The sequence below is a fragment of the Bubalus kerabau genome, chromosome 22 (genome assembly GCF_029407905.1).
Source record: "Bubalus kerabau isolate K-KA32 ecotype Philippines breed swamp buffalo chromosome 22, PCC_UOA_SB_1v2, whole genome shotgun sequence".
NCBI lineage: Eukaryota > Metazoa > Chordata > Mammalia > Artiodactyla > Bovidae > Bubalus > Bubalus kerabau.
This window is the reverse complement of record NC_073645.1, coordinates 31,225,857-31,242,744: the sequence shown is the minus strand read 5'-3', so window position 1 is coordinate 31,242,744 and position 16,888 is coordinate 31,225,857. Positions and strand designations below refer to the sequence as shown.

The 16,888-nt window shown below is 36.6% G+C and overlaps 1 long non-coding RNA gene across 2 annotated transcripts in view; it reads right to left on the bottom strand.

Moving 5' to 3' along the window:
• Positions 1–3,852: 3,852 nt before the first annotated feature.
• Positions 3,853–16,888, bottom strand: part of LOC129636626 (uncharacterized) — a 52,937-nt gene continuing 39,901 nt past the window's right edge. For both annotated transcript variants that reach the window (XR_008707043.1, XR_008707042.1), the window contains one exon: positions 3,853–4,704. This is a non-coding gene — a long non-coding RNA (uncharacterized LOC129636626). The remainder of the gene's footprint in view (positions 4,705–16,888) is intronic.

Genomic DNA, 16,888 nt, shown 5'->3' with positions numbered 1-16,888 from the left:
TTAACAGAAGAGAAAATTGAGACAATACATACCAACGGAGGTCAATTTATGAGTAGGAAGTTAGTGGAAGTAATGAGCCAGAAAATTTAAATAAAAAAACACTCAAAAAGTATTCTTCTAGTGCAGTCTGTCTGCACTTCTACTATCCCAGCAGCTGATGTCATTCCTTCTCTAAAACCAAACTTCCTCTTTCAAACATACTGAATTTTAACCTACTTGGACTTAGCTATGCTATGATTAGTCCTTCAATCCTGTTCAACTCTGTGACCACATGGACTGTAGCCTGCCAGGCTCCTCTATCCATGGGGTTTCTCCAGGCAAGAATACTGGAGTGAGTTGTCATGCCCTCCTCCAGGGGACCTTCCCAAGCGGGATCGAACCCAGGTATCCTGCATTGCAGGTAGATTCTTTACTGTCTGAGCCACCAGGGAAGCTCAAGAATACTAGAGTGGGTAGCCTATCCCTTCTCCAGGGGATCTTCCTGATCCAGAAATCAAACCAGGGTCTCCTTCACTGCAGGCAAATTCTTTACCAGCTGAGCTACCAGGGAAGCCCAAAGATAGGCAGGTACCTAAACTGTAGACAGACTGCTTGTATTTGTGTGGTCAGTCATGTCCACCTCTTTGTGACCTCATGGACTATAGCCTGCCAGGCTCTTCTGTCCATGGAATTTTCCAGGCAAGAATACTGGAGTGGGTTGCCATTTCCTCCTCCAGGAGATCTTCTCAACCCAGGGATTGATCCTGCATTTCATGTGTCTCCTGCATTGACAGGCAGAGTCTTTACCACTGAGCCATAAGAGAAGCCCATTGTCCTTAGAAAAACAACCAAATCCATGATCAAGAACCACAAGATAATGAAGCAACTGCAAAAAGTAGACATGACTTAGTGACTGAACAGCAATGAGCAGCGAACATGTGTTCATCTGCATCTCTCCTCAGTTCCCTTCCTGTATTCACTGGCATGCAATTTAATATGCCCAACTGTAACCCTGCAGGTTAGTATCATCTGAATTAAATTCCCGTGCCATCCATTGCTCTTGTTGTTCAGTCACTAAATCATGCCCAACTCTTCAAGCCCATGGACAGCAGCATGCCAGGCTCCTCTGTCCTTCACTGTGTCTTGGGGTTTGTTTAGATTCATAGTCAGTGAGTCAGTGATTCGGTCTAACCATTTCATCCTCTGCCAACCCCTTCTCCCTTTGCCTTCAATCTTTAGGTATAAAAAGTCAAAGAAATTGTCAGTAATGCAAGTCCTATATACTAAATCTGTCATCACTATTTTTCTACCTGATTTTCTGTGCCTTAGCAATCTGAATGAAGGTATTCAATTTACTACTTACGTGATCTTATAAAGACATTCAGACTTTATAGATGAGGAACCTGATACAAATGCCTTAAGACAATACCTTTTCATATAGGGCTATATGGCTCAGACAGTAAAGAATCTGCCTGCAGTGCAGGAGACCTGGGTTCAATCCCTGGGTTGGGAAGATCCCCTGGTGAAGGGAATGGCAACCCACTCAAGTATTCTTGCCTTGAGAATTCCATGGACAGAGGAACCTGGAAGACTAGTCTATGGGGTCACAAAGAGTCAGAAATGACTGAGCAACTAACACTTATTTCTATAATCAGATCAAATTGTACGTGTAAAAAAGCAGTAGTATAGTTTTGTTAAATAAACTCAGTCCAAAATAACCTAATCAAAAGGAAAAAAAAAAATATTGTACTATCTCAGGTAATTCAGTGCTGGGAAGACTGCAAGACTTCAGGAAGAAATAGAACTAGGGATTGAATATATATCAGCAGTACTTTCTCCTACCACTAATGTATATTTTCCTGTTTATAGTTCTTCATCTTATTTCTCTTTTACACACAATTTCCACATAGTAGAAAGGAACAAGAAGGGATTCCACAGCTTTGTCTTTTTTCCTTCAGTAATTAGAAAAAAAGAAAACAGCTCTGACACCTTTTTTTTGGTGCTAAATACATTATTGAGAGGAAGACACAAAAATTTTGGATCAGAGGCCACTCTGCAATAAGGGTTCATATAATTCAAAATGGCTACTTCCTTATTGATAATCATATAGATGAGAATGGAATAAGGGTGATATGGGAGTTATTTTCCACAAAACTAGAGCTCGAAAATACACCGAGTATATAATGTATAAACTCCAACTGCATAGCCATTGCTAGCATCATTAAGTCACTCTGACTTAATAACTTGCAGGTGACCAAGAATTTAAGTGTTCTCTAACACAAAATAAAGAAAAATATAACATGAAAGATTTTTTAAAAAATTTGCCAGGACAAAATCTGCAAAGCATTTCTAATCCATTTCAACTCAACCTATTATTTATTGGACATTCTAAATTATTTCTCATATCATGACCTCTAAATGTGCGTTTACATGACCTGGAAAGTTACCTCCTTAGGCCTTAACATCTCTCTCAGTTCAGTTCAGTTCAGTCGCTCAGTCGTGTCCGACTCTTTGCAACCCCATGAACCGCAGCAGGCCAGGCCTCTCTGTCCATCACCAACTCCTGGAGTACCCCCAAACCCACGTCCATTGAGTCAGTGATGCCATCAAACCATCTCATCCTCCGTCGTCCCCTTCTCCTCCTGCCCTCAAAATTTCCCAGCATCAGGGTCTTTTCAAATGAGTCAGCTCTTCGCATCAGGTGTAAGTATTTGAGTTTCAGCTTCAACATCAGTCCTACCAATGAACACCCAGGACTGATCTCTTTTAGGATGGACTGGTTGAAGTCCCTTGCAGTTCAAGGGACTCTAAAGAGTCTTCCCCAACACTACAGTTCAAAAGCATCAATTCTTCTGCACTCAGCTTCCTCTGTAGTCCAACTCTCACATCTATACATGACCACTGGAAAAACCGTAGCCTTGACTAGAGGGACCTTTGTTGACAAAGTAATGTCTCTGCTTTTTTAATATGCTGTCTAGGTTTGTCATAACTTTCCTTCCAAGGAGTAAGCATCTTTTAATTTCATGGTTGCAATCACCTCTCACCCTCACTTTATTCAAATTTCTGTTCTAAAATCACCTCTTGAAATACCACATCTTTTTTCCTTAAAGAAAATCTTTTACATTCCTTATTTCTTAGATATATTTTCTTTAATTTTAATGTTTTTATTTATAATCACTCCCAGTAGAATTTGAGGGGAGTTTTTATTAGTTCATAATCTCTTCTTACCATGTAGGAAGGTTTCTGTCATGTAAGGGAGTTAAAAAATTGTATTGAATAAGTGTAAAATGAATAAGTAAGTAAATCATATTCAAGATAAAAACTTCAGTAGTAACCTTCATTTTATAATGCTTAGTATAATACTTCATTTTACAAGGCTCAGAGAGTTTTCTGTGACAAAAGGAAACATCACATAGGTTTTAATGCAAGGACAAAAATAAAATAATGACATGCTGTTTTAATATTTATATATTCTAATGTAAGTTGTATTACTGATGTATCATAAACAACTTTGGAAGGAAGAAAGCAATAAGACAAAGTGGTTAGAATAGGCTTTTAGAGTTGGAGAAATCTAAGCTTAAATGCAGTCTCCACCAGTTGTGTGACAATATATGTTTCTCTTATTTCTGAGCCTCATTGTAAAATGAGAATTTTTTAAAAATCACCTTATAAAGATTTTATGAGAACTAAATGCACTGCTGAATGTCAACCAATTAGCTTTGAGTGGGAAACATGGCAAAAATTGGGAAAGGTTACCTACTATTGTTATCCTACTGCACACATGAGGGAAGCCATGCCTGTGAAGTCTGTCCCATTCTGGTTTAATATTTATTCAATAGTAAGACATTCTTTATCCTTAATGTTTTGGAGGAGTTTTCTGAGTTCGGAGGAGGTTTTATTTTTAATTAGATCTCCTCAAGTCTCACCGCAATAGAAACACCAACAAAAATTCCATTTAATGAAAGAGGACCTTAAAGACAAGAGGAAAAAACAACAGAAGTAGATGAGGGGGATTAGTATAAACCTCAGATAAATTCAGTATCAAGGTTGACTTGATGAACAACTTGTAAAAAGCATGAAACATAGTTGCCACTAAAATGTTAAATTAGTACAGAAGAAAAAATATAACATGTTCAAATATGAAGAAGTAAGTACAGATCAAATAATTAGAGGACATTTTAAAGATGTCCCCAGGTAAAATTTGGTGTCAATTAGCAAAAGAGTTCAAGAAATTGAAATATTTATATTTCCCTAAAATTGATTTTTAAAACTGGAATATTCAGTTCAGTTCAGTCACTCGTTGTGTCCGGCTCTTTGCAACCCCATGAACCGCAGCATGCCAGGCCTCGCTGTCCATCACCAACTCCCAGAGTCCACCCAAACCCATGTCCATCAAGTCGGTGATGCCATCCAACCATCTCATCTTCTGTCTCCCCTTCTCCTGTCTTCAATTCCTCCCAGCATCAGGGTCTTTTCAAATGAGTCAGCTCCTCACATCAGGTTGCCAAAGTATTGGAGTTTCAGCTTCAGCATCAGTCCTTCCAATGAACACCCAGGACAGATCTCCTTTAGGATGGACTCGTTGGATCTCCTTGCAGTCCAAGGGACTCTCAAGAGTCTTCTCCAACACCACACTTCAAAAGCATCAATTCTTCGGTGCTCAGCTTTCTTCACAGTCCAACTCTCACATCCATACATGACTTCAATATTAGAGGAACATACAGTCTGTTATAAAAATTTGACAATCAGCACTTAATCCTAACTCATACAAGTTATGCTACTTTACTTAAGAATAAGAACAAAATTTTCTATCATATATGAAGAAAAAGTAGATTTTTCACAGAAATCTCTTAAATATAACAAGTCTCAGACTTCCCTACATAAAAAGTCAATAACAAAAAATAAAAGATGAACATCTGTGTTCTGAAAGTGCGGATAACAGCTACCTAAGAGGCCCAAATATGAATTCCTCAGTGAATAAAATGCCTATAAACTCATTTTTTTGGGGAAAAAAATCTTTCAAAATCTGTCTAAAGTATAGCAGTATAAACAAAGAACTCAGGACTGAAGAAACTGATTTTAAAAAGGGAACTGATGGTGAGAAGCAGATCCATTCTTATTTAGATTCTGTATTAAATTGAACTGATGATCACAGAACAAAATGTTAAAAACAGTAAAATGTTAGCATGCTGCTGCTGCTGCTAAGTCGCTTCAGTCGTGTCCAACTCTGTGCGACCCCAGAGACGGCAGCCCACCAGGCTCCTCTGTCCCTGGGATTCTCCAGGCAAGAACACTGGAGTGGGTTGCCATGTCCTTCTCCAATGCGTGAAAGTGAAGTTGCTTAGTCATGTCCAACTCCTAGTGACCCCATGGACTGCAGCCTACCAGGCTCCTCCGTCCATGGGATTTTCCAGGCAAGAGTACTGGAGTGGGGTACCATTGCCTTCTCCGAAATATTAGCATTGCTAGCAAAAATAAACAGTTAAAGGAAAGGGATTATAGGAACTAATGTGAGAGAGCAATTTTCATCTTTCATAGAAAAATCTTAGTCTAAAAATAAACATTAAAACCAAAACAAGAAACCCATAATGACTCTATCCTCATCTTTAATATGTTTATCTTAACCTTAAAGGAATAAATTAAGAAATGGTACATCTTGTGATGAGACATTTACTTGAAATTCAGCAACTGTTTCAATTTCTCCCCCTTATAATTAAGTGAACTTGGCATTAATGCATCCTTTATTAATTTTGATTTTAATTATTTTTAATGAATGTGTATCTGCATATTTACATACTTAGAGCTGTCTGGAATCATGTTCACCTAATATAAAGATTAGGATTTATTTTAACTTTCAAATTCACTTTGATATTTTTCATCATTGTTTAAAATCTTTATAATTTGCATGTAACTTTTAACCAAAAAGAGCAAAAACAAATAGACAAGATGTTACTCTGGTTAATTCTCAGAGGTAACATATAGATTATTATTGTCTTTGTATTCTTTTTATTTATCACACATGACATAATACTCTTTTATCTATGTCTTTTTTCCATTCACTGTTCTGGGACATTCTCAGAAGTACTCATAGTTATCATTTTGATGCGCACCCTTTCAGATATACTTCCATACATGCATGTATGTGTGTCTTATATTTATGTGTATACATTATTGAGAGTTTACTAAATGGTTTCGGATTGCTCATATTAGTCTGTAATTTTCCCTTTTCATTTAAGACTTATAAATCTTCTCATATTATTATGTAGTTCTATCTTATGCTTTTGAACAACTGCATAGCATTCCATTAATACAATGTTGATACACCATCATGTATACAACTATTCTTTTATTTTTGGTAGTTTCAGTTATTCCTTATTCTTTCCTATGACAAAAATGCTACAATAAAAGTATCTTAAATATTTCCTGTACAAAGTTTCAGATTTTAAAATAAGACAAGCTGTCAGTTACAAGTCCCTCTACTCACTTTAAACACAGTAGAAAAACTAAGCTTCAACCAGTGAGAACTAATCCCATTTTTTTTTTGTTTTGTTTTAACAAGTTCCAATTGGAACAAGAACCAAAGTATGTAGGCACAAAAGTTATTTTTGTTACGTATCTCAAAATTATTTGAAATAGACTCTCCAGGGAGAATGAATGTAAAGCAGGGATAGAAAAATATAGGGGAATTAAAGGATAAGGCAATGGAATGTTGAAGTACCAAGTCTGACCTACTCATTTTTAAATAGAGAATGCATTTGGGAGTATTATATTTTAGTTTTAAGCTGTAAAACTGCTTTTAATTGAGTTCTCTCTATGAGTTCCTCTCCAAACAGCAAGTCACATTTGGATATGACAGAATTTCCCAGAATACTCCTGGAGAGCCTTTCAGAAAAGATACTTGTTCCAGGCAGAGTGGAGTCACACCCTTAAAAACAGCCTCCATAAGGGGATCAAGAGCTGCTGTACATGCCCCCGTCTGGAGAACAACCTCATGCCTTTTGTAAACAGTAACTTCAGCACCTGTGCTACAGAAAGGCTCACTCTGGCTAAAGCAGTCCATATCACCTTTCCTTCTTTTTTCCCCTGTGGGCTCTGTTTGGGGTTTATAGTTGGGACCTGCGAAAGCTTTTCAACAAAATATGACATTATAAATAGGGCTTTTCTGTTTCTGTTGTGTCCAGTATCATTGGAACATTTAATATTTCTTCATTTTGATCAGAAAAGTAGGAAAAATACTAGGCAATTTAGGAAAACACAGACTTGTTGCTGTGAAACTATTAAGAGACCATTCTATTCACATCTAAAGATTTAAAAAAAAAAGAGAAATCAGTAAAAACCATGATCCATGACCTTTGGTTTTCTTCTTTCCTACTATCTGATCTCCGCAGAGGCCGGCATCTCTCTACCTCTAGCACTCTCCGTATCTTCTCTCCCTATCCTAACAAATCTTGAGAACATGTCTTCTACTTGTTCTCTGCTTATCCTTATCCTGGAGCAAGTATCCTTTCTGAAAGGATTTGGGGTCAGGGATGCTCCTAGTTCCCACCCTTCACTACTCGCTTCAATTTTTCCAGAAAGTCTCACCAACCAAGCTTTCTTAGGCCAGATGAAAGGCATCCAACACCCTTCCTGTGCAGGCATCTATTCACCTTTGAAGACAGATACATCTAACTTGCATTTATCCCTGCCTGCAGAATGAACCTCAGCCAAGATATTTATTAGTAAACTATAATCTCCAAATGCCCTAGATGACATTGCACTAAGTATTATTTAAAATCATGCTTCAGGAGGAAATGTTTTAATAATTTATGCCTTTGTGGCTTTTTAAGTGTTTTCTTTATTACATTTTGGCAGGGCACACTAAGTATAAATTGAATAAAATGAGACATCACACATTGAGTATTAATTACCACAATATTAAGAGATTCTACAGCTTTGCTTTCTGAGCTGAACAATGGCAAATTGTGAAGAAGCAGAATTTTAAAGACTGCTTGCAAAATTTCCCCTACTCAGAATGTGAATTATATTCCTTAGCTTCAGATTTTATTTGAATTCTATTAATAAGAGAAACTCTTGGCCTGAATGAGGCAAAAAAATGACTTGGACATTATATAGTAGATCAGATGAATCTCTTCATGAGCTCAGAGGCAGAAGATATTGGAGTTAAAAATATCAATTCCTTTAGCAGCCAGAGAATCCAGGAAGCTAGTTAAGGCTGAAGATGCCACTCTTATTCCAAAGAAATAGAAAACATTGTGAACGTCAATGTTCTGGGAAATCTTCACAATTTAAATTGCATACCAACTAGAGAGGAAGACCCCAGGAAACCCTCAAAAGCAGTGGACACAGAGCTGAGTGGCACTGGGTTAGCAAGTGTTCGAGGATATCATATTATTCTGGTGGATGCTGGGAGAGCAATACCTGAGGAGTATATAATGTGTCTTGGCCATCAATTTGTCTAGAAACAAATTTTGAACTCAACCATGAGGTCTCTGTACTTTTGTATATCATCTTGAAGGAAATACCCTCCATCAGAATCTCTCCACGGAATCTGGATTGGTGACTTCATTACAGAAAAAAAGAACTACCAGTGTAACCGTGATGACAATGTTAGTGACAGCCACAGAGTGGTTAGTGAAAACATGAGACAGATTATTAAAAAAAAAAACAAAAAACACCGAGTGATAGGAAGGAAGATGATTGCTACCCTCTCACACAGAACCAGACGTGAATGCCAACACTTGACAGGTGACCTCTGATAACCCACAATACTTAAATACTGAAAAGCTTCCGCCTTGAGAGCAGGCAACAGAAAATAATCTCTATTACATGTGAATTTCAAAAAGAACAAAAATTGTCACTCATAATCCAGTTATACAAGAATTTAGTAGAAACCTACTACAGTAACCCACCCACAGTATGCCCTGATTAGAATTCAGGATGAAAAAAACAGGATGAACCATTGTGTGCTTTGGATAAACAGACCGCTAGACATGTAAAATGTACATCTCAGGAAGCATTTCTAGGTGACCCCAGATTGTTGCATCTTCCCATACACAGAAAAAGACTAAAATCATTAACTTAAGATATCTGTTTTTCATGATTAGCAGTAATATTTTAGAAGATGTGTGCTTGGCTACATGCATTTCCTAGCCCCCAAATTCATATATCTACTGGCTCTTCCCCTATCTCTTGAGAGCAATATACTCAGAGTTACTGAAAGGCTGTCTCCCAGTCTACAGTCCTCAGTAAGACATTGAATAAAACTAAGCCCACTCCTCTCTTGTTGTGTGTTTTTAAGTTTAAAAATTACAACTTCTATTTCATATTATGCTAGGAGTACTAGCAAATGAAATAAAACAATGAAAAAACACCCTATGGCTTTTAAAATAATAAAATTATACTTTATGGAAGACAAGTCTGCTTATCTAGAAAATCAAAATGATATCAGACAAAATATTAATAGTAATTGGTCTATGTAGCGAAGTCACAGAACACATGATTAAATACTCCAAAATGTAATTCTACATACACACACAAATAAATTTTAAATGATACCATTTACAAGAGCATTAAATTGTAAAAAATAAGCATTCAAAAATCAAACATCTAGAATTAGTATACACATAAATAACAAAAATTATGCTAGACTTCTCACACTGACAAAGTTAACTGCAGTAAAGTGGGGGGAAATGGTCATCTCACCTAGGTAATTCAGATTAGAAGATATATAGAGACATTAATTTCATTTCTTAAAAATAAGTTCGAATGGCATTGAAACATGTATAATATCATGTATGAAACGAGTCGCCAGTCCAGGTTCAATGCACGATACGGTATGCTTGGGGCTGGTGCACTGGGATGACCCAGAGGGATGGTATGGGGAGGGAGGAAGGAGGAAGGTTCAGGATGGGGAACACAGGTATACCTGTGGCGGATTCATTTCGATATTTGGCAAAATTAATACAATATTGTAAAGTTTAATAAATAAAATTAAATTAAAAAAATAAGTTCCAAATTGATGTCAGATATAAATACAAGAAGTGGTAAAAAATCTTTTTTGAACACAAAAATTAGAGGACATCATTTTATTGTAGAGTGAATAAAGCCCTTTAATAGAAAACAAAAACTATAACAAGAAGGAAAACATACCAAAATGTACTAAAACAAAAATGTATGTTCCCTACAGGACATTAACATAAGAGTAGAAGGCAAATTACTGGCAGAACATACTGGCAGCAGTACATATGACAAAGGCATTGCAATTTACAATTTGTGAAGAACACCTACAAATTACTAAGAAAAAGTCAAAGAACCCAACAGAAAAAAATGGGAAAAAAGGCTCGTCTCTTTATAAAAAAAAAAAAAAAAAAAAAAGGCAATAAATTTATGAATATATTCAACTTTAGACATCATAGTAAAATAAAATATGAATGGCTTAAATTAAAAGATAAGCGCCAACCACTGGCTGTGAGATATTCAAGCTATCAATAAAACAGAGTTCTAACACACTGTTGGTGAGTTAATTTGCACATCCATTACACTATTCAGGGTAATCTAATAAAACACATGATATGACCCAGGAAGCCTATGGTTATACTTACTGGAAATGTTAAGCAAAATGAAAATATAGGAATAAAGCAATATTTGTTATAGGAAAAAAAACAACTATTCATATCAACATTAGAATGGAAAAATTGAAGAATATGCCCACAATGGCAATATTGCATAGCAACAAAAATTCCTAGATGGATATGATGAATATCTTTTAAGAAAGAAATGGGCTTCCCTTCTGGCTCAGCTGGTAAAGAATGCACCTTCAATGCAGGAGACCTGGGTTCAATCCTGGGTTAGGAAGATCTCCTAGAGAAGGGAAAGACTGCCCATTCCAGTATTCTGGCCTGGAGAATTCCATGGACTGTATGCCAGAAACATATCTACTTCTGTTTTATTGACTATGCCAAAGCCTTTGACTGTGTGGGTCACAACAAACTGGAAAATTCTTAAACAGATGGCAATACCACACCAACTTACCTGCCTCCTGAGATATCTGTATGCAGTTCAAGAAGCAACAGTTAGAACTGGACATGGAGCAATGAGCTGGTTCCAAATTGGGAAAGGAGTATGACAAGGCTATATATTCTCACCCTGCTCATTTAACTTATATGCAGAGTTCATCATGCAAAATGCTGGGCTGGATGAAGCACAAGCTTGAGTCAAGATTGCCAGGAGAAATATCAATAACCTCAGATATACAGATGACACCACCCGTATGGCAGAAAGCGAACTGAAGAGCCTCTTGATGAAAGTGAAAGAGGAGAGTGAAAAAGTTGGCTTAAATCTCAACATTCAGAAAACTAAGATCATGGCCTCCAGTTCCATCACTTCATGGCAAATAGATGGGGAAACAATAAAACAGTGACAAGAGTTTATTTTCTTGGACTCTAAAATCACTGCAGATGGTGACTGCAACCATTAAATTAAAAGACACTTGCTCCTTGGATGAAAAGCTCTGGCAAACCTAGACAGCCCATTAAAAAGCAGAAATATTACTTTGTGGACAAAGGTCCATCTAGTCAAAGCTATGATTTTCCCAGCAGTCACGTATGGATGTGAGAGTTGGACTGTGAAGAAAGCTGAGTGCCAAAGAATTGATGCTTTTGAACTGTAGTTTTGTAGAAGACTCTCAAGAGTCCCTTGGAGTGCAAGGAGATCCAGCCAGTCAACCCTAGGAAATCAGTCCTGAATATTCATTGGAAGAACTGATGCTGAAGCTCCAACCCTTTGGCCACCTGATGCATAGAACTGACTCATTGGAAAAGACCCTGATGCTGGGAAAGATTGAAGGCAGAAAGAGAAGACGATGACAAGGATGAGATTGTTGGATGGTATCACTGACTCGATGGACATGAGTTTGAGCAGTCTCCAGGAGTTCGTGATGGACAGGGAAGCCTGGCATGCTGCAGTCCACGGGATTGTGGAGTTGGACATGACTGAGTGACTGAACTGAACTGACTGAATAAAGAAATAAAACAAAGTAGATCCTGTATTTTCCATTTTTATAAGGTACAAAAACAAACAAATTATTCTTTACTGTTAAAAGTAGAACCTTGATAAACCACAAGGTCTGGTAGAAGACTGGAAGAGGAAAAAGAAAGAGCAAGCTTCTGGTTAGCTGGTCATATTTTAGGGGCTGGTTATATAAGTGTGTTCCTTCTATAAATATTCATTAAGTGGTAAACTTATGCTATATATGCATTTCTCTGTTTATAGTATTTGTAAATAAATAGTAAAAGAAAAGTATTTGACAGGGTCCCATGCCATGAACTCTAAAAGCAATGTCTGGTATAAGCTAACTGCCTAACTCTGCTTACTGTTTACTAGCTGTGTTTCCTTAGGCAAGTTTCGTATTACCTTAGTTTTATTGCTTGTAAAGTAGGCATCAGAAAAAAAAAAAAATTTGAATCATCCCTTAAATTCCTATTAAGGAATTTGATAATTATAGCAACAGATATGGAGCAAGAAACGCCATTTATGTGCCACTTTATAAAAGTTCTCACTTGTACTAAAGAAAATACGAATAATTTAGGTTCAATGCATGAAAATGCAGATCTTTGGAAAGATGACTAAAATAATATCAACCCAAAGGAATTTCAGGAATTAATGAATACATGGCTAAAATATAAATCCAAAGAGAGAAAAAGAGAAACAACAGGGTAAAAGGATAAAAGAGAAAGAAAACCATGTGAGTGAAGTAACAAAAGATAACTAGGAAACAAAACAATTCACATTGGAGGCTTTCAAGAACAGCATTTGAATTGCAGAAAAATAAAAATAAGAACTAGATACATTTTTTTAAGTTTCTTCAGAACAGGAAAAAAAAAAGATAAAAACGAAGGCACAGAAAGAGAATCTATCAAAGACAGGTAACACACTGATGGTGTTGTCCATGAACAGACAAGTTACACAGAAGCAACTACCAAAAGGTAAAACCAAAATAGTTCAAAACACTTTCTTAAATAAAGCAAAATGAATGGAATCATTTTTAAAATCTAAAGAATATGTTAAGGTTTTGAAATCTAAAGAATGTGTTATGAATATTTAGGAGGATAAATTAGGCTTATCATAGTGTCAAGCATATCAGAAGGGATTTAATAAATTACTATTGAGTTAACAAGTTATTAACTTAAAAATGATACAAGATGAGTAAAAGTCTTTCCCCAAATGCTTAAAATTGCTAGAGGTAGGTACACAGGCAGCCTTCAAAGTGTACAAAGTCCTGTATGTAGTAGAATCAGCAAAGTTCTAAAGAATCGGATAGGATTTTTTTCTTTCAATTTTTATTGTAGGAAAACACACAAAATGTTCCGTTTTGATCAGTTTTAAGTATTCAGTTCAGGGGTATTAAGTCCATTCATACTGTTGTGCAACTATCACTATCTTCCATCCTCAAAACTCTTCACCTTGCACAGCTGGAACTCTATATCCTTTAGACAGTAACTATCTGTTCCCTCTTTCACCCAGCCCCTGGCAAATACTATTCTACTTTCTGTCATGATGGTTTTGACTACTCTGAATACCTTACACAACTGGAGTCATACAGTATTAGTATTTTGTGACTGGTTCATCTCACTTAAATACCCCCAAGCATCACATGTAGTGTAGCAAGTTAGAGTTTCCTTAAGACTGAATAATGTGCATATGTACCGCATTTTGATTATTAATTCATGGATTCACAGAACTTCAGTCACTCACATTTTAGCTATTGCAAATGATGCTGTTATGAACAAACCTCTCAAGACTCTGCTTTCAATTCTTTTGACTCAGAAATACAGGTGCTGAATAATATGATAATTCTATTTTTAACATTTTGTAACCACCATTTTGATTTGCATAGGAGTTACATCATTTTACATTCCCACCAACAGAACAGAAGGGTTCAAGTTTCTCCACATACTTTTCAGTATTTTTTTGTTTTGGATTGTTTTTCAGTTGCTAAGTCATGTCCAACTCTTTGTAACCCCATGGGCTGAAGCACACCAGGCTTTCCTGTCCTTTACTATTCACTATCTTTCTGAGTTTGCTCAAACTTCTGTCCATTGAGTTGGTGATGCCATCAAATCATCTCATCCTCTTATGCCCCTATACCTCCTGCCCTCAATCTTTCCCAATATCAGAGTCTTTTTCAATGAGTTGGCTCTTTGCATCAGGTGGCCAAAGTATTGGAGCTTCAGCATGAGTCCTTCCAATGAATATTCAGGGTTGATTTCCTTTAGGCTTGACTGATTTGATCACCTTGCAGTCCAAGAGACTCTCGAGAGTCTTCTCCAGCACCAGAATTTGAAAGCATCAGTTCTTTGGCACTCAGCTTTTTTTATGGTCCAACTCTACTGGAGAAACTATAGCTTTGACTAAAAGGATCTTCATTTGCCAAAGTGATTTCTCTACTTTTCAACACCCTAAGGGTGTCAAAGCTTTTCTTCCAAGAGGTAAGCATCTTTTAATTCCATGGCTGCAATCACTGTCCACAGTGATTTTGGAACCCAAGAAAATAAAATCTGCCACTGTTTCCACTTTTTCCCATTCATTTACCATGAAATAATGGGATCAGATGCCATGATTTTAGTTTTTGATTTTTTTTAACTTTAGGATTTTTTTTTAAGTTTTAAACCAGCATTTATTTTTTAATTGGCTACATGTCAGTATGTTAGTTGGAATCAAGTAGTATATCATTGTAGTTTTTGATTTTCACTTCTCTAATGATTAGTGATGAACATCTTTTTATGTGCTTAGTGGCAACTTGCATGTCTTCTTTGGAGAGAAGCCTTTTTGAGCCCTTTCTCCATTTTGAACTAGGTTGTTTTTTGGTTGTTGAAAATATTCTAGATATTAAAGCCTTATCAGATACCATGTGTTTCAGGCAATGTGTTGAGCACTTGAATACTAAAAAATCCTATAGGTCAATGACACTAGAAGACTCAGTTTACACATGAAAAAAAGAGAGAGAGAGAGAGATTCAGAAAGTAAAAGAATTTCTCAAAGACCTTGAGCTAGTATATTAAGCAATGACTGCTCCAAGAAACATGGGCACCTCTTTCGCCTTGCAAGTATATGAGGTACTTGTAAGTTTCCTGGCACAGTCCTAATTGTAGGGTTGGTTTTCAGTAAACAGAGTTTGCCAAGTAATGATAGTGGCTATAGCAATACCTGTACCTAAGTGCTGCAGTGACCCAACTACAAGAGGAAGAGTATCTCACACATCTGGACAAATGTTGAAAACCCCAGTCAAGGCTTAGTAGATATATTAAAAACTTTGAGAGCCTTTAAAATATGTATTTCCCCTAAAGTAACAATATACCACTTTTCACTTTGCTTTGCCTACCCACTCCAGAATAATGAGGCTGGTCAATGGGGAAAGCATGACACTCACTCAATTCTTGACTTAGGCATATCTCAGAAAGATGAGTCCAGAAAATTTCCAGGTAGAAACTTATTTTGGAACACAGCATGACTGGCCTCTTAGTCTGCAGTGTGTATGAACCCATAACCTTATGAAACAGGAATATACACAATTTACCCATATAGGTAAACAAATTCATCTTATTCTTTTGCTTTTTAAATCTAAAGCAGATTATTTTGATATTCCTGACCTACCCTGCTATTTGTAATTCTCTTTCAAGAGCTACTTTTATATCCAACATTTTTCATAATGTTTTGAACATTTAATAATTGCTCTAAGAAAGATACAATATATTCTATTAAGTTAACTTCAAGTGTTCTGAGTGTTCCCCTTCTGATTTTCTTTTTGCTATTTTATACATATGTGTGTATATATTTGCATATGTTTTAGGATGTTTCCTTGAATACAAACACCTCATGCTTAAATTTTAGCAAGAATTATTTAGGATAAAATAATTTCATATAAAATTTGGAGAAATAACCTTAAAACAATAGGAATCTCAGAGACTCAACTGATACTTTTGGATAATCAATTAGATAAGCATTTAAGAGAGAAATTAAGATATCTTTCTCATACTCAGGGCCAGGCAAAACTGGGTCTGAAATGTTCTTTCTTCTAATGAAGGACTTGGAAGGTGTTTGTTTTTCACATCTGTAGAAGAGGGCTGATTCTGTTTTAGTGTAACTAGTTACAAATGAAAAGGCATGGTTCCAAACTGGTACAACCACTTTGGAGAACAGTACAAAGGTACCTTTAAAAATTAAAAATAGAGTTGCCTTAAGATCCACCAATCCAACTCCTGGGCATATATCTGTAAAAAGCCATAATTCAAATAGATACAGTCACCACAATGTTCCTTGAAGCACTTTCTATAATAGCCAGGACATAGATGCAGCAAAAATGTCCACTAACATTGGAATGGATGAAGAAGATATGGTACATATATACAATGGAATATAAACCATAAAAAGAATGAGATAACGTCATTTGCAGAAACATTACTGGACCCAGAGATAGACATACTAAGTAAAGTAAGTCAGACAGAGAAAGACAATTATCATGATATTGCTTATATCTAGAATCTTAAAATATACAAATGAACCTACCTAAAAAAACAGAAATAGTTACAGATGTATTGATAGAAAACAAACTTAAGTTCACCAGGGGTAAGGAGAGGAGGGATAAACTGGGACACAGGGATTGACATATACACACTGCTGCTGCTGCTGCTAAGTCGCTTCAGTCATGTCCGACTCTGTGCGATCCCATTGACGGCAGCCCACCAGGCTCCCCTGTCCCTGGGATTCTCCAGGCAAGAACACTGGAGTGGGTTGCCATTTACTTCTCCAATGCATGAAAGTGAAAAGTGAAACTGAAGTCGCTCAGTCGTCTCCAACTCTTCATGACCCCATGGGCTGCAGCCTACCAGGCTCCTCCGTCCATGGGATT